This window comes from Pristiophorus japonicus, chromosome 8, assembly GCF_044704955.1.
Source record: "Pristiophorus japonicus isolate sPriJap1 chromosome 8, sPriJap1.hap1, whole genome shotgun sequence".
NCBI lineage: Eukaryota > Metazoa > Chordata > Chondrichthyes > Pristiophoridae > Pristiophorus > Pristiophorus japonicus.
In genome coordinates, this window is record NC_091984.1 from 240173740 (window position 1) to 240193112 (window position 19373).

Consider the following 19373-nt stretch of genomic DNA (forward strand, 5'->3'; position numbering starts at 1 on the left):
TAGACCGGTTAGCCTGACATCAGTAGTGGGGAAAATGTTGGAATCAATTATTAAAGATGAAATAGCAGCGCATTTGGAAAGCAGTGACAGGATCGGTCCAAGTCAGCATGGATTTATGAAAGGGAGATCATGCTTGACAAATCTTTTGGAATTTTTTGAGGATGTAACTAGTAGAGTGGACAAGGGAGAAGCAGTGGATGTGGTGTATTTGGACTTTCAAAAGGCTTTTGGCAAGGTCCCACACGAGATTGATGTGCAAAATTAAAGCACATGTTACTGGGGGTAATGTACTGACGTGGATAGAGAACTGGTTGGCAGACAGGAAGCAAAGAGTCAGGATAAATGGGTCCTTTTCAGAATGGCAGGCAGTGACTAGTGGGGTGCTGCAGGGCTCAGTGCTGGCACCCCAGCTATTTACAAATTTACATTAATGATTTAGATGAAGGAATTGAGTGTAATATCTCCAAGTTTGCAGATGACACTAAGCTGGGTGGCAGTGTGAGCTGTGAAGAGGATGCTAAGAAGCTGTAGGGTAACTTGGACAGGTTAGGTGAGTGGGCAAATGCATGGCAGATGCAGTATAATGTGGATAAATGTCAGGATATCCACTTTGGTGGCAAAAACACGAAGGCAGAATATTATCTGAATGGCGGCAGATTAGGGAAAAGGGGAGGTGCAACGAGATCTGAGTGTCATGGGTCATCAGTCATTGAAAGTTGGCATGCAGGTACAGCAGGCGGTTAAAGAGGAGATTAATGCAATAGTTAGGAAATACATTAGCTTGGATGATGTGGAATCTATATGGGTAGAGCTGCAGAACACCAAAGGGCAAAAAACGTTAGTGGGAGTTGTGTACAGACCTCCAAACAGTAGTAATGATGTTGGGGAGGGCATCAAACAGGAAATTAGGGGTGCATGCAATAAAGGTGCAGCAGTTATAATGGGTGACTTTAATATGCACATAGATTGGGCTAACCAAACTGGAAGCAATACGGTGGAGGAGGATTTCCTGGAGTGCATAAGCGATGGTTTTCTAGACCAATATGTCGAGGAACCAACTAGGGGGGAGGCCATCTTAGACTGGGTGTTGTGTAATGAGAGAGGATTAATTAGCAATCTCGTTGTGTGAGGCCCCTTGGGGAAGAGTGACCATAATATGGTGGAATTCTACATTAGGATGGAAAATGAAACAGTTAATTCAGAGACCATGGTCCAGAACTTAAAGAAGGGGAACTTTGAAGGTATGAGGCGTGAATTGGCTAGGATAGATTGGCGAATGATACTTAAGGGGTTGACTGTGGATGGGCAATGGCAGACATTTAGAAACCGCATGGATGAACTACAACAATTGTACATTCCTGTCTGGCGTAAAAATAAAAAAGGGAAGGTGGCTCAATCGTGGCTATCAAGGGAAATCAGGGATAGTATTAAAGCCAAGGAAGTGGCATACAAATTGGCCAGAAATAGCAGCGAACCCGGGGACTGGGAGAAATTTAGAACTCAGCAGAGGAGGACAAAGGGTTTGATTAGGGCAGGGAAAATGGAGTACGAGAAGAAGCTTGCAGGGAACATTGAGGCGGATTGCAAAAGTTTCTATAGGTATGTAAAGAGAAAAAGGTTAGTAAAGACAAACGTAGGTCCCCTGCAGTCAGAATCAGGGGAAGTCATAACGGGAAACAAAGAAATGGCAGACCAATATTCACTGAGGAGGACACAAACAACCTTCCGGATATAAAAGGGGTCAGAGGGTCTAGTAAGGAGGAGGAACTGAGGGAAATCTTTATCAGTCGGGAAATTATGTTGGGGAAATTGATGGGATTGAAGGCCGATAAATCCCCAGGGCCTGATGGACTGCATCCCAGAGTACTTAAGGAGGTGGCCTTGGAAATAGCGGATGCATTGACAGTCATTTTCCAACATTCCATTGACTCTGGATCAGTTCCTATGGAGTGGAGGGTAGCCAATGTGACCCCACTTTTTAAAAAAGGAGGGAGAGAGAAAACAGGAAATTATAGACCTCAGTAGTGGGTAAAATGATGGAATCAATTATTAAGGATGTCATAGCAGCGCATTTGGAAAGAAGTGACATGATAGGTCCAAGTCAGCATGGATTTGTGAAAGGGAAATCATGCTTGACAAATCTTCTGGAATTTTTTGAGGATGTTTCCAGTAAAGTGGACAAGGGAGAACCAGTTGATGTGGTATATTTGGACTTTCAGAAGGCTTTCGACAAGGTCCCACTCAAGAGATTAATGTGCAAAGTTAAAGCACATGGGATTGGGGGTAGTGTGCTGACGTGGATTGAGAATTGGTTGGCAGACAGGAAGCAAAGAGTAGGAGTAAATGGGTACTTTTCAGAATGGCAGGCAGTGACTAATGGGGTACCGCAAGGTTCTGTGCTGGGGCCCCAGCTGTTTACATTGTACATTAATGATTTAGACGAGGAGATTAAATGTAGTATCTCCAAATTTGCGGACGACACTAAGTTGGGTGGCAGTGTGAGCTGCGAGGAGGATGCTATGAGGCTGCAGAGCGACTTGGATAGGTTAGGTGAGTGGGCAAATGCATGGCAGATGAAGTATAATGTGGATAAATGTGAGGTTATCCACTTTGGTGGTAAAAACAGAGAGATAGACTATTATCTGAATGGTGACAGATTAGGAAAAGGGGAGGTGCAACGAGACCTGGGTGTCATGGTACATCAGTCATTGAAGGTTGACATGCAGGTACAGCAGGCGGTTAAGAAAGCAAATGGCATGTTGGCCTTCATAGCGAGGGGATTTGAGTACAGGAGCAGGGAGGTGTTGCTACAGTTGTACAGGGCCTTGGTGAGGCCACACCTGGAGTATTGTGTACAGTTTTGGTCTCCTAACTTGAGGAAGGACATTCTTGCTATTGAGGGAGTGCAGCGAAGATTCACCAGACTGATTCCCGGGATGGTGGGACTGACCTATCAAGAAAGACTGGATCAACTGGGCTTCTATTCACTGGAGTTCAGAAGAATGAGAGGGGACCTCATAGAAACGTTTAAAATTCTGATGGGTTTAGACAGGTTAGATGCAGGAAAAATGTTCCCAATGTTGGGGAAGTCCAGAACCAGGGGTCACAGTCTAAGGATAAGGGCTAAGCCATTTAGGACCGAGATGAGGAGAGACTTCTTCACCCAGAGAGTGGTGAACCTGTGGAATTCTCTACCACAGAAAGTAGTTGAGGCCAATTCACTAAATATATTCAAAAGGGAGGCAGATGAAGTCCTTACTACTAGGGGGATCAAGGGGTATGGCGAGAAAGCAGGAATGGGGTACTGAAGTTGCATGTTCAGCCATGAACTCATTGAATGGCGGTGCAGGCTAGAAGGGCTGAATGGCCTACTCCTGCATCTATTTTCTATGTTTCTATGAAGAAGGAAAATGGTATGATGGCCTTCATAGCTAGGGGATTTGAGTATAGGAGCAGGGAGGTCTTACTGCAGTTGTACAGAGCCTTGGTGAGGCCTCACCGAGAATATTGTGTTCAGTTTTAGTCTCCTAATCTGAGGAAGGACGTTCTTGCTGTTGAGGGAGTGCAGCGAAGGTTCACCAGACTGATTCCCGGGATGGCAGGACTGACCTATGAGGAGAGACTGGATCGACTGGGCCTGTATTCACTGGAGTTTAGAAGGATTAGAGGGAATCTCATAGAAACATATAAAATTCTGACGGGACTGGACAGGTTAGATGCAGGAAGAATGTTCCTGCATTGGGGAAGTCCAGAACTAGGGGACATAGTCTAAGAATAAGGGGTAAGCCATTTAAGACTGAGATGAGGAGAAACTTCTTCACTCAGAGAGTTGTGAACATGTGGAATTCTCTACCGCAGAGAGTTGTTGATGCCAGTTCATTGGATATATTCAAGAGGGAGTTAGATATGGCCCTTATGGCTAAAGGGATCAAGGTGTATGGAGAGAAAGCAGGAAAGGGGTACTGAGGTGCATGATCAGCCATGATCTTATTGAATGGTGGTGCAGGCTCCAAGGGCCGAATGGCCGACTCCTGCACCTATTTTCTATGTTCTATGTTTTTATGTTTCTGGTATCAAGGATATTTACTGGGGGAAGGAGGACCTCAAGATCGGCGGAGTGTGGGAGAAGCCTTGGGCTGCAGTACTCTGAAGGACTTGTATTTTGTGGAGGCATTTGAGAAGGTGGGATGGAGATGGTTAAAGGTACGGGCTAGGGTTTAGGCAATGGTGGGCAAAGCAAGCAGTGTTATCGAGATGCAAGAAAGTGGTCTCTGCTTGAGGTGGTATCTGGGAGAGACGTTGATGGGGTCAGTGCTGTTCCAAGTGGAAACTGAGGGAGGGAAGTTGTGTTTGTTTCATTGTATAAGTGTTCCCTACAGTAAAAGTAAAGAGCAGTAACTATGTTGTCTGGGTTTATTTCCTCAGCCACTTACTATGTAGACGAGGGGGCTGTTGTGACGTGGACAAGTCGGTGATGCCTCTCTGACTTCCTCCTTGTGTCTTGAAACCGAGTGAAAGTTGGGTACAACCAAGGTAAGTAACTCTGAAGCTCTACTGCCTTCACTGTCAGTTTGATAGCTGTGTTGTGGTGAAGGAAGGTGAGGCAGCTAGTGTTGGAGATTTGTAACTCCACACTTCTGCGCTACAGTGTAACATTGTCTTATCTCTGCTGTTCACTCGCTGTTTCACAAAGCTGTAGTCACTAATTCAGTCCCGATGTAGAACTGGCAACAGGCTACACATAGACAGTGAGCAATGAGATTCTATGATCCGATAATTTACTGGTACGGATAGAAACTCTATACTGATTTAAGGCTTTACTCTCGTTACTGTTTTGTAATTTCATCTGCACAGTTGAGCTAGGCTTCCTGTTTGAAACAACAATGTTCATAGAGAAATTAACAAGTGCTTTGTTGATCTAAAATTATTTCCTCATCATTGTAATTGCTACATATAATTGTGTGTATGTGTGACCTCAAGGTGTTACAAGTATGTCGGACAAGAATTAGTGTTTGGCTGAAATAAACACTTAGACACTAAGACTTAGATGTGAATGAATCAGAAGTAGTTTGATTCAGTCAGCAAGTATCAAAGGAAAAACAAGTTAGCAACAGAAAACTGAGCAATCTGATCGCTCAATTTCTTCCCCAAAGCTAACTATCTGAACCTGCCGAGTATCAAAGTCGACACACTTGGATGTAGTTTAAATTATTGAAACAATATCAGGAAGTGTGGAAAATACAGGTCAAAATAGTCAGCGTTTGTCGAGGGAAAACATAGGTTAGCATTTCAGGTGTGTTCCTTTCTGCAGCACTGAAGAGAAACTCTGCATTCTCTGAAATTATTGCGCTGGCTTTTGTTGCCTCTGTTTTTGGCGAATGCTTTCGTTCCCCCTAATTTGTGACAGCCCATATCAATCACAGCAAGCTCCCTTCACACCTCCTCCAGCTCCCTTCCCACCACTTCAAGCTCCTTTCCCACCTCCTCTGGGCTGCACCGCCTTTGCTGAAGCTCTGGTGACCCGACTTGCTACCCTTGCTCGCTCCCTTCAGCAATGCACTCCCAGTTTGCTCCCTGATTCCTTCCCCGCCTCCTTCTCTGTTGCTGTGAACCTGTTCCCTCTCCTGCCTAACCACTCACCTGTTCTTCAGCTGATTTGCATGTTGCCAGCCTGAGTACTTCCTGGCCTGCAGGTCCCAAACTCACCCCCGTCCTCCCAGGAGCATTTCGAATCGGACTGAAGCCAATAGTCTGTCCCACTGTTGCCTTGGCTCAGATTAGCTAATCAGACCAGGGATCAAAGCTAAGACAGTGCTGGCATCTATTACTCCGCTTGTTCTGTTGCGCAAGTTTTGATGGAAGTTTACTTTTCAAAATGTCACTGTGGTTTACTTTGTGACATCACTAAGGTCAAGCTCGGTACTGAGGGTATAAACAATGCCAAAATTTTCAGGCCACAGGAATGTGGGAAGGGAGGACCTTGAGACAATCACTATCACTAGGGGAGTAGTGCTGGACAGGCTAATGGGACTGAAGGGAGACAAGTCCCCTGGTCTTGATGAAATACATCCCAGGTTATTAAAAGAGATGGCTGAAGTTATAGCAGACGCATTCGTTATAATCTACCAAAATTCTCTGGACTCTGGGGAGGTACCAGCGGATTGGAGAGCAGCTAATGTAACGCCTCTGTTTAAAAAAGGGGGCAGGCAAAAGGCAGGTAACTATAGGCCGGTTAGTTTAACATCTGTAGTGGGGAAAATGCTTGAAACTATCAAGGAAGAAATAGCGGGACATCTGGATAGGAATGTTGCAATCAAGCAGACGCAGCATGGATTCATGAAAGGGAAATCATGTTTAACTAACTTACTGGAATTATTTGAGGATATAACGAGCATGGTGGATAGAGGTGTACCGATGGATGTGGTGTATTTAGATTTCCAAAAGGCATTCGATAAGGTGCCACACAAAAGGTTACTACAGAAGATAAAGGTACGCGGAGTCAGAGGAAATGTATTAGCATGGATAGAGAATTGGCTGGTGAACAGAAAGCAGAGAGTCGGGATAAATGGGTCCTTTTCGGGTTGGAAATCAGTGGTTAGTGGTGTGCCACAGGGATCATTGCTGGAACCACAAATGTTTACAATATACATCGATGACCTAGAAGAGGGGACAGAGTGTAGTGCAACAAAATTTGCAGATGACACTAAGATTAGTGGGAAAGCGGGTTGTGCAGAGGACTCAGAGAGACTGCAAGGAGATTTGGATAGGTTAAGCGAATGGGCTAAGGTTTGGCAGATGGAATACAATGTCGGAAAGTGTGAGGTCATCCACCTTGGGGAAAAAAAACAGTAAAAGGGAATATTATTTGAATGGGGAGAAATTACAACATGCTGCGGTGTAGAGGGACCTGGGGGTCCTTGTGCATGAATCCCAAAAAGTTAGTTTGCAGGTGCAGCAGATAATCAGGAAGGCGAATGGAATATTGGCCTTCATTGCGAAAGGGATGGAGTACAAAAGCAGGGAGGTGTTGCTGCAACTGTATAAGGTACTGGTAAGGCCGCACCTGGAGTACTGCGTGCAGTTTTGGTCACCTTACTTAAGGAAGGATATACTAGCTTTAGAAGGGGTACAGAGACGATTCACTAGGCTGATTCCAGAAATGAGGGGGTTACCTTATGATGATAGATTGAGTAGACTGGGTCTTTACTCGTTGGAGTTCAGAAGGATGAGGGGTGATCTTATAGAAACATTTAAAATAAAGGGATAGACAAGATAGAGGCAGAGAGGTTATTTCCACTGGTCGGGGAGACTAGAACTAGGGGGCACAGCCTCAAAATACGGGGGAGCCAATTTAAAACCGAGTTGAGAAAAAATTTCTTCTCCCAGAGGGTTGTGAATCTGTGGAATTCTCTGCCCAAGGAAGCAGTTGAGGCTAGCTCATTGAATGTATTCAAGTCACAGATAGATAGATTTTTAACCAATAAGGGAATTAAGGTTTACGGGGAGCGGGCGGGTAAGTGGAGCTGAGTCCATGGCCAAATCAGCCATGATCTTATTGAATGGCGGGGCAGGCTCGAGAGGCTAGATGGCCTACTCCTGTTCCTAATTCTTATGTTCTTATGTTCTTATGTTCTATATGTAACGGTAGTAGCCATCTTAAAATGCATGCGGCAGTACAAGGCTTTGCTTTGTGTGTTCCTCATGTACATCATATCTCAGATGAAGCTGTTTGCAAAATCATTCCAGTGATACTCGGGGTTTTGAGTAGACTAGCAGTATTTCCTGAGTGAGTTTTTTTTTTCTGTCCTTTTTCTAAGCTGCAGAGGAAATACGTATGACTGTTTTTTACAGATCGTATCTACATGCTGACTATGTGGTTTGACTGTGTCTCTACACATCTTACCAAACAGTGGCAGGTTTACGAGAGGATGATGTATGATGGTGCTGCATAAAGAAAGTTTGAAATTATATCGACACAAGGTTTTAAAATGTCTTAAACTGAATAATGGACAGAGATCCTGTTAAATTCTACATGCTTTTGCAAAGGAAGTAATTCGTGATATACTTTTGGCTTTTCTATCGAGGCAGAAACGACGTTTTCTTTAAAAAAAAATTGTTTTCAATATGAACAAAATCTCTTGCCTGCATCCTGTGGAGAATGTGTTGTCAAAAAGCTCTACTTCTAATATTTGCAAGTAATCCTTAAACAATTGTGAATCTCATTTGTTGTATTTTATATGATTTAATAAAATCCTGTCACAGAATTTTAAAAGGTTTATTGTAACACAGCTTGGTAAGGAATCATTTATATTCTCGAGGGATGTGGATGCCAAACTTTAGGACTGCTGTGGCTGTAATTGTTCACATACCAAAGGAAGATAATGCACGGAAATCCTACAGAAATCTGTCGTATAGACAGCACCTTTTAAACAAAAGTTCTAAGTCAACAGAATTTATATGGTGTTTACAATAGAGAAAACTGCAGGTAAATGCTCACGTACTGGCTTATTATTCAATAGCAACTGGCACCCACAAACAGTGTAATTTTTCTTTCAAATGTTTTTATGGATGAAAACTTTGAACTGTTCGGCAAAATGTGCATCAAAGTAAACAAAATAGGAACATAGGGTCAGGAGCAGGCCATTCGGCCCCTTAAGCCTGTTCCACCATTCAATTAGATCATAACTGATCTGTACCTTAGCTCCATGTCCCTCGATAGAATATACGGCACAGAAACAGGCCATTCGGCCCAACCCGACCATGTCAGCAAAATCCATTAATCTATGTCTTGTAGGTTTAAATTGAGCCCCAGTATCCACAGCCTTTTGGGGGAGAGTGTTCCAGATTTACAATGCCCTTCATGTGAAAAAGTGTTTCCTGATTTCACTTCTGAATAGCTTAGCTCTAATTTTAAGATTGTGCCCCTTGTTCTAGATTCTCTCACCCTAGGAAATAGTTTCTCTCTATCTACCCTATTGAATCCCTTTATTATTTTAATAGAGAACAGAGGTCAGGAGGGGAAGAATTATTAATATGTGAGTGGGAGTGAGGAAAGTGGATAGATTTATTCATTTCCTTGATTACAATTAAAATATGATGCGTAAAGGAAAAGTAATTCAATTGAAACTGCAAAATAAGTTCTTGTGTAGGAAATGATTTCGGTGAAGAGAGTGCTGCAATTTGAATCTAAAGTTACATTTTCCCCTCCAATTTTTAACGATGAGCACACGTAAAATAAACCTGTCTCCAAACTGCTGGGGGCTGGGCTTAAGCAATGATGAAGAGTCTGTCAGTACTTCCATATTGAAGCACTTAATTATGGATTTGTTTGAAATAGTTACTGGAGCTATGGCAGAGGGAGAGAGAGAAAACCCAGCATTTTCCCAGCTTCATGGCACTGCCCACTGCCTGGATCTACTGCCATCCGCTCAACGCAACCAGTGCATCCTGTCAACAGCTTCTCCCCCACCCCCATCTATTCACCTCTGCACTTCCCAAAGGCTCCATCCTCGGCTTCTCTTCTCACCTACATGGCTATTTGTTGATGTGATTCAGAGGCACGGTCAGCTCCACCTCTCCACCAATCTCTTTGCACTGCACCACACTGTGCTGACAGTCTGTTTTTCTGTCAGTGAAGCAGTGCGAGGAACATGGAGAAGACTGAAGTCTTCACTTTCAGCCCCACCGAATACTCCAGTCCCCTGCTCCTGACTCCATTACCCTCGCTGGCTGCTCACTCAGACTTAACCAGACTGCACAAACATGACCTGCCTGACCCAGAGCTAAGCTTCCAACCTGATGTCCTATCCTGCACCAAACCTGCTCACTTGTGAAGTCGCCACATTGCCTGCCTTCATTCCTCTCTCCTACTACCCCCACCCCGCCACAGCAGAAACCTTTATCCACGTTTCGATCACCTCCAGACTCCATTTCAACAATGTCATCCACCCGAATTCCAACCTCCCTGAACTTCCAAAAGGGTGGATGTGTATTGCTGGTGAAAGGCCAGTGGATGATCTCTCATTGTTAGGCACTATTGTTCCTAACACAGATGAGACTGAACACAGGGAGGTTACAGTAACAGTGACCTGCTGGGATCCCTTGGGACTTCAGGGGATGAGCTCCCTGGTGGCGGAACATGGGAGTGCATGCTTTACAGATATACAACATCACTCCCCGCCCCTCCCCCCCCCAAAGTGAAAACTATTTACAAGGTGAGGCGGTCGGGAGCCTTTCTTTCCCTGGTGGACCGCCTCAGTACAAATGTCTGTTCTGGTGTGTTGGCTGTGCCCTCGCTGGGCTGGAGTGTTGTGTTGTTGGCCCTGCAGGGCTGCTGGGTGAGCCTGGCCTTGCTGGGCTGTTGGGCGTGATGGGTTCGATTTCCTGGTCTGGCGTGGTGTCGTTGATCCTTTGGGTGTGTGTTGTGGGCTCGAAAAAGGTGGTGTGTGCTGTGGGTTGTTCAGGGCAGTCTGTGAACCGCAGCCTCGTTTGGTCCAGGTGCTTTCTGCAAATTTGTCCATTATCTAGTTTGACTACAAACACCCTACTCCCTTCTTTAGCTATCACCGTGCCCGCGATCCACTTGGGACCATGTCCATAGTTTAGCACATACACAGGGTCATTCAGATCAATTTCCCGTGACACAGTGGCACGATCATCGTTTACATTTTGTTGCTGCCGCCTGCTCTCTACCTGATCATGCAGGTTGGGGTGAACCAGCGAGAGTCTGGTTTTAAGTGTCCTTTTCATGAGTAGCTCAGCTGGGGGCACCCCTGTGAGCGAGTGGGGTCTCGTGCAGTTGCTGAGAAGTAATCGGGACAGGCAGGTTTGGAGTGAGCCTTCTGTGACTCGTTTAAGGCTCTGTTTGATTGTTTGTACTGCCCGCTCTGCCTGCCCATTGGAGGCTGGTTTAAACGGGGCCGAGGTGACATGTTTGATCCCATTGCGGGTCATGAATTCTTTAAATTCGGTACTGGTGAAACATGGCCCGTTGTCACTGACCAGTATGTCAGGCAGGCCATGGGTGGCAAACATGGCCCTCAGGCTTTCAATGGTGGCGGTGGCGGTGCTTCCCGACATTATTTCACATTCACTCCATTTTGAAAAAGCATCCACCACCACCAGGAACATTTTACCGAGAAACGGGCCCATATAGTCAACATGGATCCTCGACCATGATCTGGAGGGCCAGGACCACAAACTTAGTGGTGTCTCTCTGGGCGCGTTGCTCAACTGAGCACACACGCTGCATTGCCGTACACAGGAGTCGAAGTCCGAGTCGATACCGGGCCACCACACGTGGGATCTGGCTATCGCTTTCATCATTACTATACCCGGGTGTGTGCTGTGGAGATCCGAGGTGAACGTCTCCCTGCCCTTTTTGGGTAGCACTACGCGGTTACCCCACAACAGGCAGTCTGCCTAAATGGACAGCTCGTCCTTTTGCCGCTGGGACGGCTTGATTAGCTCTTGCATTTCAACGGGGATGCTGGCCCAGCTCCCATGCAGTACACAGTTTTTTACTAGGGACAGCAGAGGATCTTGGCTGGTCCAAGTCCTGATCTGGCGGGCCATGACAGGTGATTTATCATTTTCAAATGCTTCCATGACCATCAACAAGTCTGCGGGCTGCGCCATTTCCACCCCCGTGGTGGGCAATGGTAGCCGACTGAGAGCATCCGCACAGTTCTCGGTGCCTGGCCTGTGGCGGATAGTATAGTTATACGCTGATAGCGCGAGTGCCCACCTTTGTATGTGGGCTGAGGCATTAGTATTTATTCCCTTGTTTTCAGCGACAGGGATGTGAGGGGCTTGTGATCGGTTTCCAGCTCAAATTTGAGGCCAAACAGATACTGATGCATTTTGTTTACCCCGAACACACACGCTAATGTCGCTTTCTCAATCATGCTGTAGGCCCTCTCGGTCTTAGACAAGCTCCTGGAAGCATAGGCGACAGGCTGCAATTTTCCCGCGATGTTAGCTTGTTGTAATACACACCCGACTCCGTACGACGACGCATCACATGCTAGCACAAGTCTTTTACACGGGTTATACAATACAAGCAGCTTGTTGGAGCATAAAATGTTTCTGGCTTTCTCAAAAGCAATTACTTGTTTTTTTTCCCATACCCAGTTCTCACCTTTGCGCAATAACACATGTAGGAGCTCTAAGAGGGTGCTTAACCCCGGTAGGAAGTTACCAAAATAGTTGAGGAGTCCCAGGAACGACCGCAGCTCCATGACGTTCTGTGGCCTGGGCGTGTTCCTGATAGCCTCTGTCTTGGTGTCTGTGGGCCGAATGCCGTCTGCAGCTATCTTTCTTTCCAAAAACTCCACTTCTGTTACCATGAAGACGCACTTTGACCTCTTCAGCCGCAGCCCTACGCGATCCAGTCACTGGAGGACCTCCTCCAGGTTTTGTAGGTGCTCGACAGTGTCCCGACCCGTGACCAATATGTCGTCCTGAAAAACCACCGTGCGTGGTACCGACTTGAGTAGGCTCTCCATGTTTCTCTGGAAGATCGGTGCAGCCGATCGAATTCCAAACAGGTATCTGTTGTAGATGAACAGTCTCTTGTGTGTGTTGATGCAGGTGAGGCCCTTCGAAGACTCCTGCCAGTGTCGCAAATAGGTCGTCTGTCTTAGGTAGATGGTATTGGTCCTGTAGCGAGAAACGATTAATAGTTACTTTATAATCGCCGCAAATCCTGACCGTGCCATCACTTTTGAGTACTGGAACAATTGGGCTGGCCCACTCACTGAATTACACTGGGGAGATGATGCCCTCGCGTTGCAGTCTGTCCAGCTCAATTTCCACTCTCTCCCTCATCATGTGAGGTACCGCTCGCGCCTTGTGGTGAATGGGTCATGCCTCTGGGACCAAGTGGATCCACACCTTCGCCCCGGAAAAGTTTCCAATGCCTGGCTCAAAAAGGGAAGGAAATTTGTTAAGAACCTGGGTGCATGAGGCCTCATCGACATGTGTTAGAGCTCGGATGTCATCCCAGTTCCAGCGGATTTTGCCCAGCCAGCTCCTTCCAAGCAGTATGGGGCCATCGCCCAGGACAATCCAGAGTGGCAGTTTGTGCATCGTGCCCTCGTAGGTGACCTTGACCATGGCGCTGCCCAGGACAGTGATAAGCTCTTTGGTGTACGTTCTCAGTTTCGTGTGGATGGGGCTCAGGGCTGGTCTGCGTGCCTTGTTGCACCACAGTCTCTCAAACATCTTTTTACTCATGATGGATTGGCTAGGGCCAGTGTCCAGTTCCATGGCTACGGGTAAGTCATTCAATTTTACGTTTAGCATTATAGGTGGACATTTTGTCGAAAATGTGTGCACCCCGTGTACTTCAGCATCTTCCACCTCTCTCTGAGGCTCGAAATTGCTTTGGTCCACCATGGACCGATCTTCCTCTGCCATGTGGTGGTTAGCAGGTTTTGCAGAGCTTTCAGCTCATCTGCAAGCTCGTTGGAGATGCCCCATTGTTCCATAGCTCTTATAAACATACCCTTTGAAGCGGCATGAATAGGCTGAATGGAAGCCTCCACAACGCCAACAAGGTATGAATTGCCTTACATTCATTCTTTGTTGCGGACTCTGAGTCATCTGGGTCACCTGAGGCTTGCTGGCAGTTGCAGCCTCGTGGTTTTCTGCCCTGTACATTTCTGCTCTCAAACACAGTTCCAATTAATTTATGAACATTGCTAGCACTTGTGTGCTGAGAGATTTGTTTGGTGTTATCACTGGTGGACATAAACGCTATCGCAATGGCCTTACTGAGGGTCGATGTCTCTCCAGTCAAAAGTCTTCGTAGGATGGTCTCGTGGCCAATGCCCAGTACAAAACAGTCTCTGAGCATCTGCTCCAGGTAGCCATCAAAATCACATTGTCCTGTAAGTCGCCTTAGCTCAGCGACGTAGCTCATCACTTCCTGACCTTCAGATCGCTGGCACATATAGAACCGATACCTCGCCATCAGCACCCTCTCCCTCGGGCTAAGATGCTCCTGAGCAGTGTACACAGCTCCTCATACGACTTATCTGTGGATTTCACCGGAGCCAGAAGATTCTTCATGAGGCTGTAGGTCGGTGCCCCGCAGACCGTGAGGAGGACCGCTCTCCTTTTTGCAGCGCTTCCTTCTCCGTCCAGCTCTTTGGCTACAAAGTACTGGTCTAGCCGTTCGACATAGGCTTCACAGTCCTCACCCTCCGAGAAATTCTCCAGGATGCCCACAGTTTGCTGCATCTTTGCGTTGGATTCGTGTACTTGTCGCCAGTTGTTGTGTTCCTAACACAGATGAGACTGCACACAGGGAGGTTAAAGTGACTTTATTAAGTCACTCCAGAGTGAGGGACAGGCCTTCGGGGCCGGCTTATATACAGTGCTCCCAAGGTATCCCAGGGACTTCAGGGGATGCACTCCCTGGTGGCGGAACATGGGAGTGCATGCTTTACAGATACACAACAGTAAGATGCAATCATTTTCTTTTAATATGGAGTGTTTAAATTAGGCCTGGATATGAATCAAATCAGTAAAGTTCTGGTGATTTTTAATTATAGTATCTAGCTTAAGAGCACTGCAAATTAATCACTGCCTTCAAAAATCCAAATCTCCATTAAGTGCGAAATCTGGAGGAAGATAACCCTCTGGCTGGATTATTTTCCATCAAATGCTGTAATTTATTTACCTTGAAAAAACAGTGTGGCAGTTTGGAACGCTGCCCTGTATAATGTATAGCTATTTGAACACTGCTAAATATGATCCATATTCAGTTCTGTAATATATTTCAGATTCATATAGAATTTACAAAATACCAACGGTATTTTCCATCTCTGAGAAACCATTTGAGTGGCGGAAGTGTTGTTTATTATTATACATTGAGAACAGTTTGCGTAGTTCCTGCGCTGACCCTGTGGACGCTGGAAGTGGATCAGCTATCACTGCCCCTCTCTGCATCTCCCTCCAGAATGTCCGTTCACTAGTGAACAGGCCGTTGCCATCCATGATCTTATGGTCTTGACGGAAACTTGGCTGAGGTGTGATGACACCTTACTTTTAAATGAAGCCTCCTGCCTGGCTGTACCTTCCCCCACTTGCCCCGCCCAGACAGCCATGGTGGCAGTATGGCTCTCATCATCAACTCACACCGTGGTCCGTCCGTCCTCTGGCAATGTCTCCTCCTTTGAACATCTCACTTTATTCCAACCCTCTCACCTCGCATTTAAAATTCTCATTCTCTACCGCTCACCCAAGTACCATAAAAAGGTTATCACCGAGATATCTTCACTGCTTTCCTCCCTCCACCTCTGCACCGAGCAACTTCTCATCCTCGGTGATTGCAACCTCCATCTCAATTCATCATACTCTCTCTCCTCTGAGTTCACTACCCTCCTATCGGCCCTTAATCTCTCCCTCCATGTGAACTCCCCAACCCATAGTCACAGCCACCCCCTCGACCTTGCCATCTCTCGTGGCCTGCTATTTCTACCGTGCCAATTGTAGATAAGGCCATCTCTGACCACTTCCTTGTATCGCTCTCCACCCACATCCCCTTTACTCCCGCCACCCCCCCAACCTTATTTCCTTCTGCGTCCGCCCCTGGGGAAAAAAACTCTCAAGTCTCTGACAACTGGACTTACCAACTCCAAACTGCCTTTGTCTCTTCATTCATCGTGACATTTTTGCAGCCATCTGCTCAACCACACCCTCACCACTACCTTTGATGCCCTAGTCCCTGTTAAGACCATTACTCCCTCTAACCCTGGCCGTTCCCCCTGGTACAGCCCTCATCTTTCGTCCCTCAAGTCCAAGGGGTGCAGACTTGAACAGATGTGGCGGACAACTGGTTTAGCCATTCACCGCCAGTTGTGGCTGAACCACATAAAGCATTATCGGGTGCTACTCATCTGCCAAAACTGCTCACTATTCCAGGATCATTCTAGAATGCAAAGAGAACTCCCGGCTATTATTCTCTACTGCTAAATTGTCGTCTTAAACCTCTCTCACCCCTGCGTCCAGTACACGCACTGTCAACAAGTGTGAGGAGCTCATGGACTTCTTTGTCTCTAAGATTGAGATCAGCTGCCTCTGCCACTTCCCTTCCTTCCCCTAGCCCATTGGGACAAACTTCCTCTGAGGCTCCCCCCTGCCTGGTCCTAAACTCATATCTTTCTCTAATTTCTCTTTGATCTCCCCTCTTGACCTCTCCATACTCATCTTGTCCATGAGACCCACTTCCTGCTCCCTTGACCCTATTCCCACTAAACTGCTGACCACCCAGCCTCCTTTTCTAACTCCTGGGTTAGCTGACATTGTTAACCGTTCTCTCTCCTCAGGTTCGGTCTCCTCTCCAAATCTGCGGTCATCACCCCTCTCCTTAAATAAAAAAAACAACCCTTGACCTCACTTTGCTTGCAAACTACCGCCCCATCTCCAATCTCCAACCTCCCTTTCCTCTCCAAAGTCCTTGAACATGTTGTAGCCTCCCAAATCCGTGCCCATCTTTCCCAGAACTCCATGTTTGAATGCCTTCAATCTGGTTTCCGCCCCTGCCACAGAACCGAAACGACTCTCATCAACATCACAAATGACATCTTTTGTGACTGTGACAAAGGTAAACTATCGCTCCTCGCCCTCCTGGACCTGTCTGCAGCCTTTGACACAATTGACCACTCTGTCCTCCTCCAACGCCCCTCCACCATCGTCCAGTTGGGTGGGACTGCACTCGCCTGGTTCCATTCCTATCGATCTCATTGTAGCCAGAGAATCGCCTGCAATGGCTTCTCTTCCCACCCCCACATCGTTACCTCTGGTGTCCCCCCAAGGGTCAGTCCTTGGCCCCTCCGATTTCTCATCTATATGCTGCCCCTTGGCGATATCATCCGGTAACACGGCCTCAGTTACCACATGTACGCTGACGGCACCCAGCTCTACCTCACCACCACTTCTCTCAACCCCCCCACGGTCTCTAAATTGTCAGACTGCTCGTCCCACATCCAGCACTGGATGAGCAAAAATGTTATCCAATTAAATATTGGGAAGACCGAAGTCATTGTCTTTGATCCCTGCCACAAACTGGGTTCCTTAGTCACTGACTCCATCCCTCTCCCTAGCATCTGTCTGAGGCTGAACCAGACTCTTCGCAACCTTAGTGTCTATTTCCACCTCCCCACCCACCCGCCCCTTCAACCATCGTCTGCTCCACCTGTGACAGAGACACTAGGTCCCGCATTAGACTCATCAATCGCCTGAGAGCTCGTGTTAGTGTGGAAGCAAGTCATCCTCGACTCCGAAGGAGAAGATTTCCACCTCCATAACATCGGCCATCTCTGCCCCTGCCTCAGCTTATCTGCTGCTGAAGCCCTCATCCATGCCTTTGTTGCCTCGAGACTTGACTATTCCAACACACTCCTGGCTGGCCTCCAATATTCTACCCTTCGTAAAGTTGAGGCCATTCAAAACTCAGCAGCCCATGTCCTAACTCGCACCGAGTCCCGCTCACCCATCACCCCCTGTGCTCACTGCCCCGTGTCCTAACTCCCACCCAGTCCCACTCACCCATCACCCCCTGTGCTCACTGCCCCGTGTCCTAACTCCCACCCAGTCCCACTCACCCATCACCCCCTGTGCTCACTGCCCCGTGTCCTAACTCCCACCGAGTCCCGCTCACCCATCACCCCCTGTGCTCACTGACCTACATTGGCTCCCGGTTAAGCACCGCCTCGATTTCAAAATTCTCATCCTTGTTTACAAATCCCTCCAGGGCCCTCGCCCCTCCCTATCCCTGTAATCTCCTCCAGCCTCACAATCCCCAAAGATATCTGCGCTCCTCAAATTCCCTTTTCAGCATCCCTGATTATAACTGTTCAACCATCAGTGGCCGTGCCTTCCAAGCTCTGGAACGCCCTCCCTAAACCTCTCTGCTTCTCGACCTCTCTTTCCTCCTTCAAGGTGCTCCTTAAAACCTCCCTCTTGGACCCAGCTTTTGGGTCATCTGCCGTAATTTCTTCTTCTTTGGCTCGGCGTCAAATTTTTTTTTTTGTCTTACAACACTCCTGTGAAGTGCGTTGGGATGTTTTACTACATAAAATCCGCTATATAAATACAAGTTGTTGTTGTTGCCACTACTACAGCCTTTAAATAAAACCATATCGTGTGTGAAGAGAATGTTTAGCCCAGTGCATGTTCTTGCGTTTATAAGCTTGTGTCACAAAACAAACCATACAGCAGCTTCAAACCTATCCCGAGGTCAGATGAAGTCCAATATATTTATATCAACTTGATGTATCACTTTTAAAATCCTATTCTATAATGAGCACACTGAGTTAAGCCAGCCTTTCATGTGTCAGTAAAACTGTTGATTATTTTTGCTAAAAAACCCCAGAACGAATGTACATTGTTGCTCATCTAAAGTGACAAAGAACCTTGAGTAAAAAATGAACCACCTTTAAAATTGAAAGTAGGACAGAACTTTTTGAAGTGTAGTCACTGTTGTACTGTAGAAAATGTGACAGTCAATTTGCACATAGCAAGTTCCCACAAACAGCAACATGAGAATGACCAGATAATGCTTTTAGTGTTGATTGAGGGATAAAATATTAGCCCTGGACATCGTGGATGAAAAAGTGCTATGGGATCTTTCATGTCCACCTGAGAGAGAGCAGGCGTGACCTCAGTTTAATGTCTCATTCAAAAGGCGGCACCTCCGACAGTGCAGTACTCCCTCAGTACCGCACTGATGCGGCAGCCTAAATTTTTGTGCTCAAATCTCTGGAGATGGACCATGAACCCACAACCTTCTGAGCCACAGCTGACACTCCAAAAGCATTGTCATCAGATCTAATGACCCCTGTAATCCTATACATTTTTCTTAATATGCAAATTGGTTTAATCACATCACATTTACAAAAATAAGATTAATCATTTGTTATTGTCTCCCTCCTCCTTTCTCTCTCCCTCCACCCCACCCCCAGCTCTGAGGGTAGAAGGATTCCTCCACAAATAAACACTCACTCACTCCCTCCACCACCGGCGCACCGTGGCTGCAGTGTGTACCATCTACAAGATGCACTGCAGCAACTCGCCAAGGCTTCTTCGGCAGCACCTCCCAAACGCACGACCTTTACCGCCTAGAAGGACAAGGGCAGCAGGTGCATGGGAACACCATCCCTCCAAGTTCTCCTCCAAGTTACACACCATCCTGACTTGGAAATATATCACCGTTCCTTCCCTAACAGCACTGTGGGAGAACCTTCACCACAAGGACTGTAGCAGTTTAAGAAGAGGGCTCACCACCACCTTCTCAAAGGGGCAATTAGGGATGGTCTTTCCAGCGACACTCACTTCCCAGGAACCCACCAAAGAAGTGCTCCATC

At 46.8% G+C, this 19373-nt stretch overlaps 1 protein-coding gene across 4 annotated transcripts in view; it reads left to right on the forward strand.

Annotated features, from left to right (window-relative positions):
• Nucleotides 1–4429: 4429 nt before the first annotated feature.
• LOC139269087 (membrane-associated phosphatidylinositol transfer protein 2) overlaps nucleotides 4430–19373 on the forward strand; it is a 349880-nt gene continuing 334936 nt past the window's right edge. For all 4 annotated transcript variants that reach the window (XM_070888156.1, XM_070888159.1, XM_070888158.1 and 1 more), the window contains exon 1: nucleotides 4430–4533. The gene's annotated coding sequence lies outside the window, so the exon portion shown is untranslated. The remainder of the gene's footprint in view (nucleotides 4534–19373) is intronic.